Genomic DNA, 21,843 nt, shown 5'->3' with positions numbered 1-21,843 from the left:
AAAAATATTCAATGACTATTCAATAAATTAAGGAATATAATTGGCCTTTGAAAATGAACTATATAGACATGCGGGGAGAAAAAGAAAGGAGTAGTTAAGGCATTTTTTAAAAAATGTTTAAGTACCATACTTATTGGGCTCTCATTTCAGCTCTCTAGCTGAAAGTAACAGAAAACAACTCAAAATATCTTAAACAAATAAGAGAGGAATTTATCATATAAATTTAGAGGTGTCTCCTGCACTTCTAAGGGGGAGGGGGGAGGGGGGGAGGGGGAGGGGAGGGGGAGGGGGAGGGGGAGGGGAGGGGGAGGGGGAGGGGAGGGGGAGGGGAGGGGGAGGGGAGGGGGAGGGGAGGGGAGGGGAGGGGAGGGGAGGGGAGGGGAGGGGGAGGGGAAGGGAGGAGGGAGGGGGAGGGGAGGGGAGGGGAGGGGGAGGGAGGGGGAGGGGAGGGGAGGGGGGAGGGGAGGGGAGGGGGAGGGGAGGGGAGGGGAGGGGGAGGGGGAGGGGGAGGGGGAGGGGAGGGGGAGGGGGAGGGGAGGGGGAGGGGGAGGGGAGGGGGAGGGGAGGGGAGGGGGAGGGGAGGGGAGGGGAGGGGAGGGGAGGGGGGAGGGGAGGGAGGAAAGGAAAAGCACTTGATGACATTAAAATTTAAAAAAAAAAAAAAAAAGACTGGAAGCAACCTCTTTCCTGTGGATCCTCTGAGGTAAACCCAGCCCTGGTCAACCCCTTGACTGCAGCCTGGTAAGACACTCTGACAGAGGAGCCAGCTAAGCTGCCAGGACTGCTGACCCACAGACACCGGCAGATAATAAATGTGTGCGCTGCTTCACATCACTAAGTTTGTGGTAATTTGTAAGGCAGCCATAGAATACAGTACAGTAGGTCTGGGTTGGGGCCTGAGACCTGAGATTCCCCACTCTGAATAGCAGTAGTACTCATCTGACACCAACACATGCTGTCCTCCATTTGGGTTGACCTTTCAAGTTGCTCTTGCCCCCATCAGACTGCAAGATTCTTAAAACACCAACCATGTTCACCAAGGCTCCCTCCCAGGACAGGACTCAATAAACACCTGAGTATTGGCTGTGTCTGATCATGCCACTGTTTCCTTCTTGGTATCAGTCATTCACACTTCAGTTTCCTTTTTAAATCTGCTTCACATCAAAACACCTTAGACAATGTGGTAAATTTCTTTATTGTTGGTTCTTAGAACTTACTTTTAAAAAAAATTAACTGATATATAACTGATATTAGTTTGAGGTGTACAATACGACTGACTCTCTCTACATATATACATATATATGTATATATAAAAGATCACCACAGTACGTGTAGTTAACATCCACCACCACACAGTTACAATTTTTGTGTCTGTGATGAGAACTTTCAAGATCTACTCTCTTAACAACTTTAAAATATACAATACGGTATTATTAGCTATATACCCCCATGCTATACGTTATATCCCAAGACTTATTTACTTTATAATCGGAAGATTGTACTTTTTGACCATCTCACCTATAAAACCTAATTCTTTCAATGATGAATACCAACTTGAAGAACTGGAGAATTTCAAACTTGCCTCTGTAAGTAAGTCGTTTATCTGTTCTATGCTATGAGCCTCCTTTCCTGTTGTTTCTTGGCATTTTCCCAGTCCTATTGACCATACATCAGCTCATCTGTCCCTGTACTGTTATTCCATAATCACCAAAATTTTCACTAGATGATTCCTCTGATGTCCCTCAAATTAAAACCTCATTGTAATTTTCTCGAAGTCACTACTCTACCTTCTTTAATTCTGCCTAGACATCCTGCTACTTGAAATGAGTTATTCAGGAGTCTCTTCTGTCCCTTCTTCTGCCCAACACTCCTTGAATTCACTCATACCAGGAAGATTATATTGAAACACTTTCCATATTGAATATCACTTCTAAACATAGTCAAGGATGACCTTTTCTCAACACTGAAAATATCTATCATCCTTACAGTACTTCCCCGTAAGTGTTCATTTTTGTTTCATTTTTAATTAAAATTCTAAAAGCTTCTCACGTATGAGGGCTTTATCTAATCCCATATCTTACTTAAGAGTTTGCTATAAAATAGCTAGGCAATCAATTACAATGGTCTCCCAGCCCCAGAGTATATTCACCTTATATCTAACCATAATCATAGTAAACCTAACAGTAGTTTTAGGTAGTGAGTACATATCGTGATTCAAAGTAGGATAAAAGAAAATGTAGAATCCCAGGAGTGATGGCTATAACAGAATTTCAGGAAGTGGATCACACATATTTAGCAAAGTTTTAACCAAAGATTCTGTTGTGGCTCCTTGAAGATTGTAGCCTCCATCCTTACCCCAAAAGAATCAATGTATGGACCCATTTTTTCTCACCAGGGCTTCACCAACTTGTGTACATTTTAGATATTCTTCTCAGTAATTTCTAACACGTTTTTCAAGAATACTGACTTTAATTCAATAGTATCTTTGCAGTACAACATGAAAGTAAGAGACAGATTATTCAGTGTTCTCTAGAAACCAACACACAAACAAAGCAAGCAAAAAGAGCTAACTGGCCAACCTTATGCTCCAAGATACTTTTCCATTCCTTTCACATTCAGATCAAGCAGGAGAAACTACAGTAATCAATACTAACATTCTAGACACTAATGTACCACATCAAAAAACAGTGTTGAGTTTGGGATCCTACAACATTACAGCCTACAGCTTATATAATGTTAAACACTGAGCCAAGAAAGAAACCAATACATGAATTCTGTGTGAATTAGTTGTCCCTTGTCCTGGACTTCATGGTACGTTTCATGACATTCTCTTCATGAGATGAGTACTGATAAAACTACTAAGAGGAGATGAAAGGGGGGTGAGAAAAGTTAGGAAACAAGAATTTGTAATAAAAATGGGAAAAATTTAGTTAGTAATAGTACAGGCTTCACTCAAAATCAATCGCTCTAGATTGATGCCAGTGAGAAGAAAATCAGGCAAAAACTGGAAATGTATTTAAAACATTCATGTATCACATGTGCAATCCACAAATAAATTTAAAACTCCTTGGTTTTTATTTCAAAGAAGTTAATTCACTCTAAAATGAAACTTTAAGTGACAGTAAAAACACATGGAGCCCAAAGGGACTGGTACTGGTAAGACAGGCTGGTTGAGCATGACTGCAAGTAATGGGAGATACAATTGTTGAAACCATGATGTTAATGTTAAAAATAAAGAGGCAGAAAACATGTTGCAACTATGGCATGGATGTTTCCCAACTGTCTTAGATCTTTGGCTCTTTTCTGGCTGCAACGGACATCCAGTCTAGCTTGGCCTCCTGGTCACTACATGTTTTTCTGCTCTTAACTACAAACCAGATCTTCTTACCCCACCAACCTTTTGATCATAAAATCTTTTCAATATCGTCAGTGTTAAAAAGGTTTTTAGCGGACATGCAGTCAGACCTTCCATCTTCACATCCTGCCCCCTCTCTCTCTCTGAATCCTTCCCCTGACAGGAAGCTCCCTCTCTCCCAAAATAGTGTATGACAATATCGGATGGCTTATTATTGGTAAGCACTTGTACTGGGCAGGAATCTTACATCAACTCTTTAGCCTGAGTTTAGTCCTCTAATAAAATAGAATTAAAAGAATTACTTATCTATATGGGAACTGTTCAAACGTTTAAAAGGCAATGACTCTGTCTCCACCAAATCTTCCATTTGCAGCCCTGTGAATCCCCTCCCTTATATTACACACTGTGTATGCTTTTCTTCAGTCTCAGCTTCCAAAGCATAAAAATCACACATTCGCAAAGACCTCATCATTCATACTGTCTACATTCAAGTGAGCTCTCGGTGTGAGCAGACGATGCATTTAGTCACCTGCCTTTTATTTCCTCACTCATACAAAGATGTTCCCAAGGCTCTTCCTCTCTAATAGCCCACAGCACTGCCTCCATCAGTGCAGCACCCTGCTCACCACACGGAGGGCACTGACCGTGCACTATCATCATTCCTCCTCCCCTCCAACACTGGCTTCTGCTCCCTCTCTCCATCCCTCCCTCCTTAAAAACTGAACGCTGCCAACCTTTCAGAATCTTCCAGATTGATTTTCCTCGATTCTTTCCTCTCAAATATCTGGGAGAGGACGGGCCATGAGGAAATACTAACATTTATGGACCATGAGTTAGGTGCTTTGCATGCACTTTGTACACACTTTCCTCAACCGTTCCATCTTTTTGAAGGTTTTCCCATAAGGTGTCTCCATGCTGAATAAAGTTGTTCTTTTTAAAATTAAGGTATATTATTCATGCATCTACCATATGCAAAATACTGTGGTTGGCAGTGGTACAAAGATGAATAACCCATTATTCCCTCACCCAAAGGATCTTAAGAGCTAGAAAGAGAAAGAGCCATATATGCAAATAATATAATGTTTTTAACAAAGGAGAAAGGAGAGAAGATATGAATAAAGTAGCAGTGCAGTCACTCTCGAGTTTCTAAATCAGAACAGTGTTGCTGCAGTGGCACTTCGAAATTCCAAGCTGTTCACATGAATCATGGTCAAGTACTGTATCAAGTTTGATGCACAGGCTAAATAAAGTTCTTTGATCCATCTTTCCTTTTAAGCTATTGCCTTACTGCTCTCCTTCAATTCACTGGCAACCTTCTTAATGGGTTTTACTCTATCTCACATACCACATATTGGCTTCCCTCCTACAATTTAAATTTGAACCTCACTTCTAAAGTCAAAACTCCATCCTCTGAGAATATTAGTGAGCTGATTACCAAATAAAAGGTTTTGTTGTTTTTATACAACAAGACCACATTCCCTCCCTTTCGGCAACATGTGACATTGTTGACAACCCTTACTTGGTATCTATACTAATATATGGCTCTTCAACTTATACCTTTTCGACGAATCTTTATTTCCCATTTCTCCTAACTCACCAAAAGGGAAGTATGAACCAAAGCATTCCTGGGATTTCCATTTTCTTATTCTTCCTCAGAAGAATTTTCTGCTCTCACCACATCAACTATCTTTTTGCTATAGTTGCCTGTATATATAAACATATAGAGATACAGGTTTTATACATATATATATATATACATACACAAAAATAAAGATAATGTAACAGACAACTATGTATCTACCATGCTTTAACAAATGCTAATATTTGCCTTACTTGTATCATGTCTTTCTTTTTTTTTCATTATTTAAGAGGTAAAATGATAAAAATACAGCTAAAGCCCACTCTACCATCTCTTCCCTTTTTTTATACTTTGATTATACATATATTTATTGAGAAACAATACATACTAACGTTCTGTATGCTTTAAAAACTTGTACACAATGTTCATAGCAGCATTCAGAATAGCCAGAAAGTGGAAATAATCCAAACGCCCATCAAGAGATGAATGGATAAAATGCGACATATCCATACAATGGAATAGTATTTGGCAATTAAAAGAAATGAAGGACTGCTACATACACCATGGACGAACCTCGGAAACATGTTCTATCTGAAGGAAGCCAGTCACAAAGGGCCACACACCATGCAACTCCATTTATATGAAATGTCCAGAACAGACAAATCTATAAAGACAGAAAGTAGATTAATGTTGCCTAGGACTGGAGAAGATGGGAGATTTGGGGGGTGGGGGGGGGGGCTGGCAGCTAAGGATTTCTTTTAAGGGTAATGAAAATGTTCTAAAATTGATTGTAGTGACAGATGCACAACTCTGAATATACTAAAAGCCACTGAACTGTACACTCTAAATAGGTGAATTGGATGATATGTGCATTAGTATCTTAATATGGCTGGTTTATCATTATATATATAAACATAGCATACACATATTAGGTTACAATTATATTACATACATTACATCCACTTATAATAGTTATATTATATTACACATATATATTATAGTCTCTTAAAACTTATTCGCTTAGTACTATATTTATTTAGTACAACTAGTTTATCTTAACTGCTCCAGTGCATGGGGAGATAAATTACACTACATTTATCACCTCCTGTACTTTTTTTTACTATTTGAAGTACTGCTACAATGAATATCCTTGTACATGTCTCCTTGTTTTACACATGTGACAACTTTCTGAACCCTAAAAGTAGAATGGCTGAGTTGCGAAATATGCACATCTTCAGCTGTACCAGGTATTTCCAGATTGATCACTAAAAATAAAACAGCAATTTGTTCCCAGCAGTCATATACAAGAGTTCCTGTTTCTACCCATCCTTGCCAGCTCTTGGTGTTAACAAGCTTATTAGGTTTTGCCAATCAATAGGTGTAAAATGGAATCTCACCAGGGTTTTACTTTTCATTTCCCTGATTATTACTAAGGTTGAGCATCTTTCCTAATTGGCCATTCAGTCTTCTTCCTCTGCGAATTGCCTAGTCACATCCTTTGCCCATTTTCTGTTGAGCAGTTCGTCTTTTTCTTGATTTCTATGACTGCTGCTGAACTCTGGATACTTATCTTTCATCACATAGAAGAGCTGCAAATATATACTCCCATTCTATGGTCTGTCCTTTCATCTTCTTTTTAATGCCTTTTGTTAGTGAAGATTTTTATGTTAACGTATTACAAAACGGCAGTCTTTTCTTTTCGGGCTTGTGATTTTTACATCTTGTTTAAGGAATTCTTCCCTATCGCAATATCATGGAAATATGCACTGTATGTTTCCCCTATGAAAATTTCAGAGTTTTGCTTTTCACATTTAGACTTATATCTCATTTGGCATTTATTTTTCTGTACAGCATGAGGTGGGTGTTTAATTTTAGTTTTTTCATATAGATAGCCAACTTGATCATCTATCAAATCCATCCTTACCCCTGCTAACCAGTAACTGATACATTACTTTCAAATCTACATTACCTAGCTATTTTACAGACACTATTTTACAGTTCATGTAATAACTGATTCAGGCAAAAATCAACAATGTTTCGGTAACAGACTGTTAAGAAGATAAGCAAATAGTCTCTAAGTACCACTTTATAGAGTGCTTATTAATTATAAAGGAGATCTGCCCAAAAATACAGAGTTGGAAGAAATACTTTAATCAAGTGATTAAATGCAGCATCACCAACAACAGAATAAAGAAATATATACTTCCTGCAGTGACAAAATGGAAAGTACACAACACCTCCTATGGAGTACTCTTGCCAAAATTTGCCAAACTGAATCCCATCAGGGGAATTAACTGGACAAATCCGGATGCAGGGCATTCTTACAAAACAACTGGACTGGACTCTTCAAAATATCAGTAAAAACAAAAAAGGTAAAAGGACTACTCTAGATTAGCATGACAAACAAAATTTAATACAAAACCCTTGGGTGGGTCCCAAATTATTCTTATTTTTTTTTAGAATTATTTTTATACAGTAGGTTCTTATTAGTTATCAATTTTATACATATCAGTGTATATATGTCAGTCCCAATCACCCAATTCTTCACACCACCACCCCACCCCACCGCCGCTTTCCCCCCTTGGTGTCCATACGTTTGTTCTCTACAACTGTGTCTCAATTTCTGCCCTGCAAACTGGTGCATCTGTACCATTTTTCTAAGTTCCACATATATGCGTTAATATACAATATCTGTTTTGCTCTTTCTGACTCACTTCACTCTGTATGACAGTCTCTAGATCCATCCACGCCTCAACAAATGACCCAATTTTGTTCCTTACTATGGCTGAGTAATATTCCTTTGTATACATGTACCACATCTTTAGCCATTCGTCTGTCGATGGGCATTTAGACTGCTTCCATGACCTGGCTATTGTAAATAGTCCTGCAATGAACATTGGGGTGCATGTGTCTTTTTGAATTATGGTTTTCTCGGGTATATACCCAGTAGTGGGATTGCTGGATCATAGGGTAATTCTATTTTTAGTTTTTTAAGGAACCTCCATACTGTTCTCCATAGTGGCTGTATCAATTAACATTCTCAGCACCAGTGCAAGAGGGTTCCCTTTTCTCCACACCCTCTCCAGCATCTGTTTGTAGATTTTCTGATGATGCGTGTTCTAACTGGTGTGAAGTGATCCCTCATTGTGGTTTTGATTTGCATTTCTCTAATAATTAGTGATGAGCAGCTTTTCATGTGCTTCTTGGCCATCTGGATGTCTTCTTTGGAGAAAGGTCTATTTAGGTCTTCTGCCCATTCTTGGATTGGGTTGTTTGTTTCTTTAATATTGAGCTGCATGAGCCGTTTATATATTTTGGAGATTAATCCTTTGTCTGTTGATTCGTTTGCAAATATTTCCTCCCATTCTGAAGGTTGTCTTTTAGTCTTGTTTATGGTTTCCTGTGTTGTGCAAAAGCTTTGAAGTTTCATTAGGTCCCATTCGTTTATTTTTATTTCCATTACTCTAGGAGGTGGATCAAAAAATACCTTGCTGTGATTTATGTCAAACACTGTTCGTCCTATGTTTTCCTCTAAGAGTTTTGCACTGTCTGGTCTTACATTTAGGTCTCTTATCCATTTTGAGTTTATTTTTGTGTATGGCGTTAGGGAGTGTTCTAATTTCACTCTTTTACATCTAGCAGTCCAGTTTTCCCAGTACCACTTATTGAAGAGACTGTCTTTTCTCCATTGTATATCCTTGCCTCCTTTGTCATAGATTAGCTGACCGTAGGTGCGTGGTTTTATCTCTGGGCTTTCTATCCTGTTCCACTGATCTATATTTGTTTTTGTGCCAGTACCATATTGTCTTGATTACTGTAGCTCTGTAGTATAGTCTGAAGTCAGGGATTCTGATTCCTCCAGCTCTTTTTTTGCTCAAGACTGCTTTGGCTATCCGGGGTCTTTTGTGTCTCCATACAAATTTTAAGATTTTTTTGTTCTACTTCCATAAAAAATGCCATTGGTGATTTGATAGGGATTGCATTGAATCTGTAGATTGCTTTGGGGTGTATAGTCATTTTCACAATTTTGATCCTTCCAATCCAAGAACATGATGTATCTTTCCATCTACTTGTATCATCTTTAATTTCTTTCATCAGTGTCTTATAGTTTTCTGCATACAGGTCTTTTGGCTCCCTAGGTAGGTTTATTCCTAGATGTTTTATTCTTTTTGTGGCAATGGAAAATGGGAGTGTTTCCTTAGTTTCTCTTTCAGATTTTTCACCATTAGTATACAGGATGCAAGACATTTCTGTACATTAATTTTGTATCCTGCAACTTCACCAAATTCACTGATTAGCTCTAGTAGTTTTCCGGTGGCATCTTTAGGATTCTCTATGTATAGTATCATGTCATTTGCAAACAGTTACAGTTTTACTTCTTCTATTCCAATTTGTATTCCTTTTATTTCTTTTTCTTCTCTGATTGCCGTGGCTAGGACTTCCAAAACTATGTTGAATAACAGTGGTGAAAGTGGACATCCTTGTCTTCTTCCTGACCTTAGAGGAAATGCTTTCAGTTTTTCACCATTGAGAATGATGTTTCCTGTTGGTTTGTCACATATGGCCTTTATTATGTTGAGGTAGGTTCCCTCTGTGCCCACTACCTGGATAGTTTTTATCATAAATGGGTGTTGAATTTTGTGGAAAGCTTTTTTTGCATCTATTGACATGATCATATGGTTGTTCTTCTTCAGTTTGTTAATATGGCGTATAACATTGATTGATTTGCGTATATTGAAGAGTCCTTGCATCCCTGGGATAAATCCCACTGGATCATGGTGTATGATCCTTTTAATGTGTCGTTGGATTCTGTTTGCTAGTATTTTGTTGAGGATTTTTGCACCTATATTCATCAGTGATATTGGTCTGTAATTTTTTTTTTGTAGTATCTTTGTCTGGTTTTGGTATCAGGGTGATGGTGGCCTCACAGAATGAGTTTGGGAGTGTCCCTTCCTCTGCAATTTTTTGGAAGAGTTTGAGAAGGATGGGTGTAGCTCTTCTCTAAATGTTTGATAGAATTCACCTGTGAAGCCATCTAGTCCTGGCCTTTTGTTTGTTGGAAGATTTTTAATCACAGTTTCAATTTCATTAGTTGTGACTGGTCTGTTCATATTTTCTATTTCTTCGTGGTTCAGTCTTGGAAGGTTATACCTTTCTAAGAACTTGTCCATTTCTTTCAGGTTGTCCATTTTATTGGCATACAGTTGCTTGTAGTAGTCTATTAGGATGCTTTGTATTTCTGCGGAGTCTGCTGTAACTTCTCCTTTTTCATTTCTAATTTTATTGATTTGAGTCCTCTCCCTCTTTTTCTTGATGAGTCTGGCTAATGCCTTACCAATTTTGTTTATCTTCTCAAAGAATCAGCTTTTAGTTTTATTGATCTTTGCTACTGGTTTGTTTTTCATTTATTTCTGCTCTGATCTTTATGATTTCCTTCCTTCTGCTAACCATGGGTTTTGTTTGTTCTTCTGTCTCTAGCTCCTTTAGGTGTAAGGTTAGATTGTGTATTTGAGATATTTCTTGTTTCCTGAGGTAGGCTTGTAGAGCTATACACTTCCCTCTTAGAATTGCTTTTGCTGCATCCCATAGGTGTTGGATTGTTGTGTTTTCATTGTCATTTGTCTCTAGGTATTTTTTGATTTCTTCAGTGATCTCTTGGTTATTGAGTAACGTATGGTTTAGCCTCCATGTGTTTGTGTTTTTTACGTTTTTTCCCTGTAATTCATTTCTAATCTCATAGCACTGTGGTCAGAAAAGATGCTTGATATGATTTCAATTTTCTTAAATTTACTAAGGCTTGATTTGCAACCCAAGATGTAATCTGTCCTGGAGAATGTTCCATGTGCACTTGAGAAGAAAGTGTAATCTGCTGTTCTGGATGGAATGTCCTATAAATATCAATTAAATTTATCTGGTCTATTGTGTCATTGAAAGTTTCTGTTTCCTTATTTATTTTCAATTTGGATGATCTGTCCATTGGTGTAGGTGAGGTGTTAAAGTCCTCCACTATTATTGTGTTACTGTCAATTTCCTCTTTTAGAGCTGTTAGCAATTGCCTTATGTATTGAGGTGCTCCTATGTTGGGTGCATATATATTTAGAATTGTTATATCTTCTTCTTGGATTGATCCCTTGATCGTTATGTAGTGTCCTTCCTTGTCTCTTTATTTAACATGTAACATTCTTTATTTTAAAGTCTATTTTGTCTGATATGAGTATTGCTACTCCAGCTTTCTTTTGATTTCCATTTGCATGGAATATCTTTTTCCATCCCCTCACTTTCAATCTATATGTGTCCCTAGGTCTGAAGTGGGTCTCTTGTAGACAGCATATATATGGGTCCTGTTTTTGTATCCATTCAGCAAGCCTGTGTCTTTTGGTTGGAGCATTTAATCCACTCACGTTTAAGGTAATTATCAATATGCATGTTCCTATTACCATATTGTTAATTGTTTGGGGTTTGTTTTTGTAGGTCCTTTTCTTCTCTTGTGTTTCCCACTTAGAGAAGTTCCTTTAGCAGTTGTTGCAGAGCTGATTTGGTGGTGCTGAATTCTCTTAGCTTTTGCTTGTCTGTAAAGCTTTTGATGTACAGTAATCTTGGTTGTAGGTTCTTCCCTCTCATCACTTTAAGTATATCGTGCCACTCCCTTCTGGCTTGTAGAGTTTCTGCTGAGAAATCAGCTGTTAACCTTATGGGAGTTCCCTTGTATGTTATTTGTCATTTTTCCCTTGCTGCTTTCAATAATCTTTCTTTGTCTTTAATTTTTGCCAATTTGATTGCTATGTGTCTCGGCGTGTTTCTCCTTGGGTTTATCCTGTATGGGACTCGGTGCAGTTCCTGGACTTGGGTGGCTATTTTTTTCCCATGTTAGGGAAGTTTTCGACTATAATCTCTTCAAATATTTTTTCAGGTCCTTTCTCTCTCTCTTCTCCTTCTGGGACCCTTATAATGCGAATGTTGTTGTGTTTAATGTTGTCCCAGAAGTCTCTTAGGCTGTCTTCATTTCTTTTCATTCTTTTTTCTTTATTCTGTTCTGCAGCAGTGAATTCCACCATTCTGTCTTCCAGGTCACTTAACTGTTCTTCTGCCTCAGTTATTCTGCTATTGATTCCTTCTAGTATAGTTTTCATTTCAGTTATTGTATTGTTCTTTAATTCTTCTAGGTCTTTGCTGAACATTTCTTGCATCTTCTTGATCTTTGCCTCCATTCTTTTTCCGAGGTCCTGGATCATCTTCACTATCATTATTCTGAATTCTTTTTCTGGAAGGTTGCCTATCTCCACTTCATTTAGTTGTTTTTCTGGAGTTTTATCTTTTTCCTTCATCTGGTACATAGCCCCCTGCCTTTTCATCTTGTCTATCTTTCTGTGAATGTGGTGTTTGTTCCACAGGCTGCAGGATTGTAGTTCTTCTTGCTTCTCCCTAATTATTCTTTAAAGCACAAAGCAAATGCTATTTTTGGATAATTGGAGAAATTTGAATATGGACTGTATATTAAATATGATTGTATCAATATTAAATTGTGTGTGATAATGGTACTAAAGCTATGTAAAAGAATGCTCTTATTGTACGAAAACATAGGCTAATGTATTTATGAGTAAAATGTAATGTGTGCTATGTCATGTGTGTTATAAATACACACAAATATTTCTATAATTTTGTACAGATGTGTGTATACATATGATATATAATATGTATACTTCCACTGAGAGAGAGAGAGTAAATACTGGGAAATGTTAAGAAGTGGCAAATCTAGGTGAAGTGTGTATTAGTTTGTTTCTTTTTTTCGTATATTAGTTTTTATTTTACTATTCTTTCAGTAGTTTCCAATGTTTGAAATTTTTCCCCAGAAAAAGCTGGGGGTAAAAGTTATATTGCCTCTCCTGACTTACATCTTGAACTACTGCTGCCTTTTGGACATTTCATCTTAGATGCTGATTGTTATTTTAATAATAACCTAAGATAAATACATTTTCCATATAGCCTCTCTTTCTGACTTTCCTACTTCTAGTGAGTTCTTTTAGCATCTACTTTCTCTATTATTTAGACTCAAAATACTGTAGTCAACTTGCAGGATACTATTAGATTGATAATTAATAAATACTACAATAATTACTTACTGAAACCAATTTTACTCATTTTTACAATTATAGTAGAAAAATTATTCCTCCCAAATAAACCAGTGAGAAAGAATGTATAAGTTTGTCAGGGAATAAACTTATAAATCTGTGAAGGATAAGGTAAGTCACAGGAGAACTTCTAAAGAAAGCTAATCCAAAGTCATTCCTCATCAGAGAGTGAACTGACTTGTTCCAATTTCCAACCTCTTAGAACAAGAAAACCATCACTGGCAAGACATCTTGGAGCCACAGGGTATAGGTGATAAGGTATCAGGGATTCTACTGACCCAACGCCCTTGGCTGCAAGTCATTGACCTGCAAAGCAGATCTCTAAACCTGCCAAGAAAGTGGTGATGTAACACAGAGCATCTGTGCATGCACCCCGGCACTGTGCAGTATCCCCAGATTCTGGGAACCTCTCAGGGCTACAACCAAGCTGCCTTGACTTCAGGAGAATCTGACAACAGTTGGCACAATACAGAATCTTTCCTCAACTTGCTTTCAATGAACATTTACTGAGTGCCCATGATGTGCCATACACACCATTATGCATGATGGGAGGTAAAACATAAATACAACATGGGCCCTGGGTCCAAGAGGGTCACAATGAAAATGGTTAAGAAAATAAAAAATTTCCACAGAGTATAAGTCAGAGAAACGAAATGTATACAATATACAGACCAGAAAGTCGATCATTGTTTTTAAGTAATAGGTTATCCACACAGGGACTCTGAAGGTTTCCCAGGTGGACCAGAGCACCACCAGGGCACATCAGCAAGAGTAAAAAGCACGTACACAGGCAAAGAAGAATGAAAAACATGAAATATTCTGGCCTGTTGCATGCACTGTAGGAGGATAAAGGGTAGAAGGTGAGAGGGAAGCACCACGACAGAGGAGAAGCTCGTGACCACCACACAAAGAAGATCATGAAAGGCAAAGCTGAAAGGTTTCTAGCCAAGAGTCAACTATGTGTGCAGAAGAAGGGGTGTGTGAGTGTGTCTGTGTACATGACAGTAGTGAAGTGACTGTGATTAGTACATCTATTCAAAGGACGTAGCACTTACTAAGCACCAAAATATGTGTCTGTCTTTAACTCATTTAATCCTATCAATAGTTTCACGATATCTATACTAATTCCCTCACTTTACAAAGCAGAAATCTAAGGTTTAAAGCGACTACGTAATTTCTCAAGGCCACACAGCTGGTAAGCAGCAAAGCTCCATTTCTCTCCCCCAATTTCATTAGTACCTGTTAACCATTGCTTCATTCAATCTCTCAGAATTATTACTCCAGACTCTCCCCTGTGTGACCCATGTGGAAGCCAGATCAAACATCCTAATACGCTGCTTTCAACTTATTACTTCTGTGCTCAAATCATCTGAATGATCCCTTACTAACTATAGGAAAACATCCGAATTCTAAAATTTAATCTCTATCCTCCAAATTCCCAAACTGGGATCCCCAGAAAACAGATCCTCTGGGACACAGTTTAGAGTATGGAACGTTCATTAAGGAGTACTCTTGGGATCAACACCCACAGCTTCCTTTCACGTAAGTAATGGAAGCCAGATGGAGCAGAGGGAGATGTCAAGCCACAATAAAGGCCAAATGACAGCATCAGCTGACACTGGGGGGAGCTATGGAGGTAGGATGGCCCTTCAGTGTCATCCAGAATTGGGCTGAGATGGCCTGGCCTTTCTACTCTCTCACTGCTCAGTCGATGTAAGCCAACCCAAGATGAGGCATCTTGGGTGATGTGGCCCAGACTTCTGAAGGGGCTGATAGCTACAGACCTGGGCACCAACATATCTGATCTGATCTACAATACAATTATGAACAGTCCCCTATTTTAAACTTTTCAAAGGCTCCACTGCCCTTCCAACAAAGTCCAAGCTCATTAAGCATGGGCCACAAGTCCCAATGGGGAAACCAGGGTTTATAAAAATTAAGTCACTTGTACAAAATCCCAGAGCCAGCCAAAGTGGCTAAACAAAGTCAAGCTTCAATCTGACATCAAAGTCACTTCTAAAGTATCCATAAAATGCCAATGTGAGGGTATGGAAGGAGATTCAAGCTCGGGATGTCTAAAGAAAGACTATCTACGGCAACATTTTCCTAAGGGCAGTTTTACCACCTATCTAGGTCCCAACAAAACATAACTATTAAATAGAGTGAATTAAGAATGCTCCCTGATAACTCCTTTGGATGTAAGCACTAAGCAAAACGACAAGGAATTTGGTTTTGAAAAGGCCAAATTACCAGCTTCGGCATAACCTCCATTGAAGCTTGTAAGTCCAAAGAAAATTCAATGAGCTGCGCAAAAGGAAAATAGCTGAACTCAATAGAAGGAATAATCCTGAAATGGGCCTTCAGTAGATGGAGCTCTCCCCTCTGAACTGATGCTGAACCACAGAGCAATCTGAAATCTGAAGAGCTGGAAATACAGTCATTCAGACAAAGGTTCTGAACATTTGCACTGATTAAAATGCCAATCACCCTTCTCCTAAGAGCACTGGCATTAACCCTGGTGTGCCAGCCACATTTCAACCCTGAATAATGTTGTTATTAAACATGAACTGAGCACCAATAATGCCTTCAGCACCTCTAAGAAAGAGACAGAGTCCCTGCCTAGTACCTCCCCGTCAAACAAGTGTTTTGAGAAAGACAGCAGAAGGATTGTAAACCACTTCTGGATTTTATTGTCATGGGGTAAAAAAAGAAACCCTCAAAATTTATCTCTCCCCTTAAATTTTAATTTTAACACAATTTGGGAGTCTGTTTATAGAAAAATGCCCTTTATAATTGCTTCTTTTTTCTTATGGTTGCTCTTGTCATATAAATTAGCCTTATGACCAGGCTCTGCTTTAATTAAGAGGGTATTTGATTCTACATGTTGATTTGGGATTAACATATAATTGTGAGGTTGCAGAACTGGGCTATCCTTAGATGCTAAAAAGCCTTGTACCAGAATATGGAAAAAGAATTAGACACTACCCCCAAACAAAGATGGAAATATTAAAATATCCAGAAACATTCCCAAAAATATATGTCTAATCCTCCAAACTCCCCACTGCAGCACACCACGTTTTTATCGGCTAACTAATGCCGGCCCACCGACTGCTGGCCAAAAAAACAGCTGAATTCTGAAGTACTCAGCAAGTACAAATCACAAATAGTGCACAGCCCAGAAACTCTTACAAGGCTTATGATTAGACTGCCTGCTGCAGAGCAGGACTAACTTTGACCAGCAGCCAAGTAACAACCTCAAAAACAATACACCCTACAAACAAGCTCAGTAAAAGACAGTGATTATTATTTAATGATTCACTTTAAGATTTGGGGTCTTACCTGTTCCTTTCAAAGGCCATACTTAGAAGTAAACTGTATTATTAGAGAGGAACAAAAAACTTGCAACTCAACATGAAGGAAAAAAACTGTTTTGTTATTATGATTTACTTTGACTTTTAGAAGGCCAAAGACAGCAGGTAAAAACACACAATCAAGTATTTCAGTATAAACAACACTGCATGAGTTCCAAATAAACGATCATGGTCCACTTCACATTGGGACACAGCTTTTCCTAAGCCAGCACGCTTTTGTGACCTTGAAGATAAGTCTCTCATAATCTGATCATAATTTTCACCTACAGGTGCCTTCACTGGAGTATTTGATGTTGGGATTTTTGTTCAAACGACTTTGAGAATGTCAATTCATGTTTAAATGAAATGTAAAGACCAAGAAATTGTTCCACTTTTGCCGATGTTGAGTCCTGAAAACATTAAATCAACAGATACACAATCTGTGATACCATCTACTTAGAATTCTGCAAGTGTAAGGATGTGCTAAATGTACTGGCAGAGGTCAGGAAAAGCACAGGAAAAGGGAATTGTCTTTAAAATGCATAACTAAGAATATTTCTGTGTAACAATAAAAATTCTCAAGTTTATTTCTTTTTTTAATAACACCTTTATTGGAGTATAATTGCTATACAATGTTGTGTTAGTTTCTGCTGTATAACAATGTGAATCAGCTATACGTATACATATATCCCCATAACCCCTCTCTCTTGAGTCTCCCTCCTACCCTCCCTATTCCACCCCTCTAGGTGGTCACAAAGCACTGAGCTGATCTCCCCATGCTATGCGGCTGCTTCCCACTAGCTATTTTACATTTAGTAGTGTATATATGTCAGTGCCACTCTCTCATGTCGGCCCAGCTTACCCTTCCCCCTCCCTGTGTCCTCAAGTCCATTATCTACATCTGCGTCTTTATTCGTGTCTTGCCACTAGGTTCATCAGAACCATTTTTTTTTATATTCCATATATGTGTGTTAACATAGGGTATTTGTTGTTCTCTGACTTATTTCACTCTGTATGACAGGCTCTAGGTCCATCCACCTCACTACAAATAACTCAATTTCATTCTTTTTATGGCTGAGTAATATTCCATTGTATATATGTGCCACATCTTCTTTATCCATTCATCTGTCAATGGACACTTAGGTTGCCACCATGTCCTGGCTATTGTAAATAGTGCTGCAGTGAACATTGTGGTACATGTCTCTTTTTGAATTATGGTTTTCTTAGGGTATATGCCCAGTAGTGGGATTGCTGGGTCATATGGTAGTCCTATTTTTAGTTTTTTAAGGAACCTCCATAATGTTCTCCATAGTGGCTGTATCAGTTTACATTCCCACCAACAGTGCAAGAGGGTTTCCGTTTCTCCACACCCTCTCCAGCATTTATTCTTTGTAGATTTTCTGAGGATGGCCATTCTGACTGGTGTGAGGTGATACCTCATTACAGTTTTGGTTTGCATTTCTCTAATGATTAGTGATGTTGAGCATCCTTTCATGTGTTTGTTGGCAATCTGTATATCTTCTTTAGAGAAACGTCTATTTAGGTCTTCTGCCCATTTTTGGATTGGGTTGTTTGTTTTTTTGATATTAAGCTGTATGCACTGCTTGTAAATTTTGGAGATTAACCCTTTGTCAGCTGCTTCATTTGCAAATATTTTCTCCCATTCTGAGGGTTGTCTTTTCGTCTTGTTTATGGTTTCCTTTGCTGTGCAAAAGCTTTGAAGTTTCAGTAGGTCTCATTGTTTATTTTTGTTTTTATTTCCATTTCTCTAGGAGGTGGGTCAAAAAGGATCTTGCTGTGGTTTATGTCATAGAGTGTTCTGCCTATGTTTTCCTCTAAGAGTTTGATAGTGTCTGGTCTTACATTTAGGTCTTTAATCCATTTTGAGTTTATTTTTGTGTATGGTGTTAGGGAGTGTTCTAATCTCATACTTCTACATGTACCTGCCCAGTTTTCCCAGCACCACTTATTGAAGAGGCTGTCTTTTCTCCACTGTATATTCTTGCCTCCTTTATCAAAGGTAAGGTGTCCATATGTGCGTGGGTTTATCTCTGGGTTTTCTATCCTGTTCCATTGATCTATCTTTCTGTTTTTGTGCCAGTACCATACTGTCTTGCTTACTGTAGCTTTGTAGTATAGTCTGATGTCAGGGAGCCTGATTCCTCCAGCTCCATTTTTCGTTCTCAAGATTGCTTTGGCTATTCGGGGTCTTTTGTGTTTCCATATAAATTGTGAAATTTTTTGTTCTAGTTCTGTGAAAAATGCATTGGTAGTTTGATAGCGACTGCATTGAATCTGTAGATTGCTTTGGGTAGTAGAGTCATTTTCACAATGTTGATTCTTCCAATCCAAGGACATGGTATACCTCTCCATCTGTTTGTATCATCTTTAAGGAATTCTCAAGTTTATTTCTAATGACATCACAAACTATTAAAGACAGTGCTTTAATAGGTAAAGTGATTCAATGAGGATCTACAATCTAGATGGCTGAAAGATGCTTTGACTTCCTTATGTTCGGTTAATACTTAATAAACTATTTAAGGCCCTTTTCTTTGTGTCCAGAAATGACTTTATAGATGTAAGACATGAAGTTTAACTGTTTTTTACAGAAGAGGATACAAGTTTACACTAATATACACACATTCATTTGCCAAGTTCCTTTTGATATAAAAGATGGATATCTTTAAGATGGCTGACCATAACTTATTCACACAGATAAGTAATTTATGATCTATAGCCAAAATAAAAAACAAAGTTAACTGACCCAAAGATAGCTAGTATATGACTCTTAAGATCATAGCCCCATTCAATGTAATACCAGTCCCAAACTTTAGTAAAACAGGATGAGAGATGTTGACCCAGCACAATTTAAATGATCTAGAGCTACAGATGCTAATGTAGGTTTCAAACAATAAATTTTAGTACCATCTTTAGGGGACTTTTTTTTTTTATTGGAGTATAATTGCTTTACAATGTTGTGTTAGTTTCTGCTGTACAATGGAGTGAATCAGCTATATGTATACACATAACCCTTCCCTCTTGGACCTTCCCCCGCCCAACCCACCCATCTAAGTCATCACAGAGCACCGAGCTGAGCTTCCTGTGCTATACAGCAGGTTCCCACTAGCTGTTTTACACATGGTAGTGTATTTATGTCAAACCTAACCTCCCTTTTGGGGACTTTTGATGTACCTATCCAAACAAAATACAAAATAAGACAGCTGACAGATCCCCACATGTGCACAATGTGAAACACGTATAGAGCCACATGCAGAGAAGAAATTCACACAAGTACAGACATACATTCATCACTCTTAAGGCGTTTTTGACAACCCTAAGCAAAACTCTAATTTCCCTAATATAATGCTTTTTTCTCTAATACAATGCTTTCTTCTCTGCCTCCTCTGATATCCGATAAGATATACGTCCTGATAAGAAGAGCATGAGCTACCTTGAAACACATGCCCAACACATTATGATGATTCCTGCAGGCTAGCTGTATGGTGCTCATGGATAGAAAGCCATTTAAAAAGTACACTCACTGTGTACTGGCTCGGCAGGACGGGCTGTCTGGAGGTAAGGAAGAAATGAGAAGGTGATAAGCAGGCAGGCCCAGGTAAATATTATTTCTTAGCCCCGAAAAGAGCCTCCCTGCAAATCTATATGCTTAGTCTCTATGTCTGTATTCGTAAAACAAGGCAAATAACTCTGAATGTTCTCTTAAGAAAATCATACAGATAGATTAATTAACAATGATACAGAACCAGGAAAAGGCAAAATTCTTTTAAAATGTTAACTGACATCACGTTTAGCGGCAAGTGAGGTCCAATAATTTCTAGTTCTTTCCTTCAATTCCCCACTCTAGCCCTGTAAGGCTAACTAAGCCAGAGCTATGAAGAGCCAAGTCATATTTCCAACACTTATCAAGCTGGCCAAAGGCAACATTCTTCAGAATACCAGATCCCTGGGGTAATTAAAACATAGAGAAAAGAAAGGAGGAATTAAATGAATGACCACAGCCTGCTAAATGAATAAGGCTGAAAAAGGCTAGTTGGTGATAGATATGTTCCATGGTAAGAAAAGTTGCCCAGGGGTCAGGATGAGGATAGAAGAAAGCACACCCACTACTCTGAGCTAGTGATCTCGAAAGGTAATAGTGGAAATGCTCAGAAAAGCCAAAGCAAATCAACTCCTCTGGCCATTTCTGGAAACATTTTGAACATAAACAAAGAAATGTAGCCTCCAGCACCTTCTGCCTCTCAGAGCTGGTGACACTCCACATGACTGCTTTGAGAAGACGGGGTAAGCACTGTGCTGAGATGCAGCACGGAGCACAGACGTTACATGCATCTCTCCCCTCGTGTGTGCAGCAGGCAGGTTCTGCACAGGGAATGAAATTAAGTGAGAGTAAACCACATACTCCTAAAATTCTGGTATTTTTAGGCCATCAAAATGGTAGCTCTGTAGCAGGAGAACATAACCTCAATAAAGTGGCAATAAAGCTTGATCGTCCTGTTATTGTATTTTAGCTAAACACTTATAAATTTGCTAGTTGATTGTACAATCCCTGATGAGCAATGCAGAGGCACAGCCTGTGAGTAAGAAGGACAATGATTTATCGATATACTAACCTACCGGGAGGTTTATCTGATTTTGATTACACTTCTCTTTTTATGCAGTCACTCAAAATAGCTCCAGCAACAGAACACTGTCTACATAAGATGGTCCCAACACAGGCTACATATGGTGCTTCAGAAAGGGCTTTTGGTCTTATAAATAAAGTGTTAAATATTAAAATATGCAAAGGTAAATAAGAAGAATCATTGATACCTGTTTGACCACCTCCTCCTAGCCCCACAGTCCCAGAACCCATGGCTAGTGTCACCATTCTATGAAAACATATAGAATTCACAAATGGTAGACCGAAAAGAATATAGGAAGCAATCTAACATTCCAGCAGACTATTTAGACTTTGGTGTCAGACTGATTTAGGTTCAAACCCAATTCTTGCCACTTGTCAGCCAGGCAGTAAAACTTGGACAGAACATTGAAATGTACGTAAAATGAGATCATCACAGAGCTTAGAACAAACGAAACCTTAAGTAAGGAATGCCACCACTACACCACCACCACCTACATCATCACCATCAACACCTCTACCGTTACCACACCAACTCCATCATCACTACCAATACCTACATCATAACTGCATAATTACCAAGAAGACGAAAACAAATTAAATTAAACCAAATATACATTTAGAAATCAATTATTAAGAGTAATCAAACATCCTACTCAACTCACTTAGTAGGATTATTGCTAAAACTGGACTCAGTAAAGAGAAACACAGAAGCCCGAGGTCAAAGCCTAGTCAAGAAGAGGGGTAGAGGAACCGAACTAAAGTTTGGTCTAGGAGAAAGTCTTTGTCAA

The 21,843-nt window shown here is 38.5% G+C and overlaps 1 protein-coding gene across 1 annotated transcript in view; it reads right to left on the bottom strand.

Annotated features, from left to right (window-relative positions):
• Positions 1–21,843, bottom strand: part of EXOC4 (exocyst complex component 4) — an 814,897-nt gene that overhangs the window by 637,549 nt on the left and 155,505 nt on the right. The window lies entirely within an intron of this gene.

The sequence above is a fragment of the Delphinus delphis genome, chromosome 9, assembly GCF_949987515.2.
Source record: "Delphinus delphis chromosome 9, mDelDel1.2, whole genome shotgun sequence".
Lineage (NCBI taxonomy): Eukaryota > Metazoa > Chordata > Mammalia > Artiodactyla > Delphinidae > Delphinus > Delphinus delphis.
This window is presented reverse-complemented; position numbering and strand designations above follow the sequence as displayed.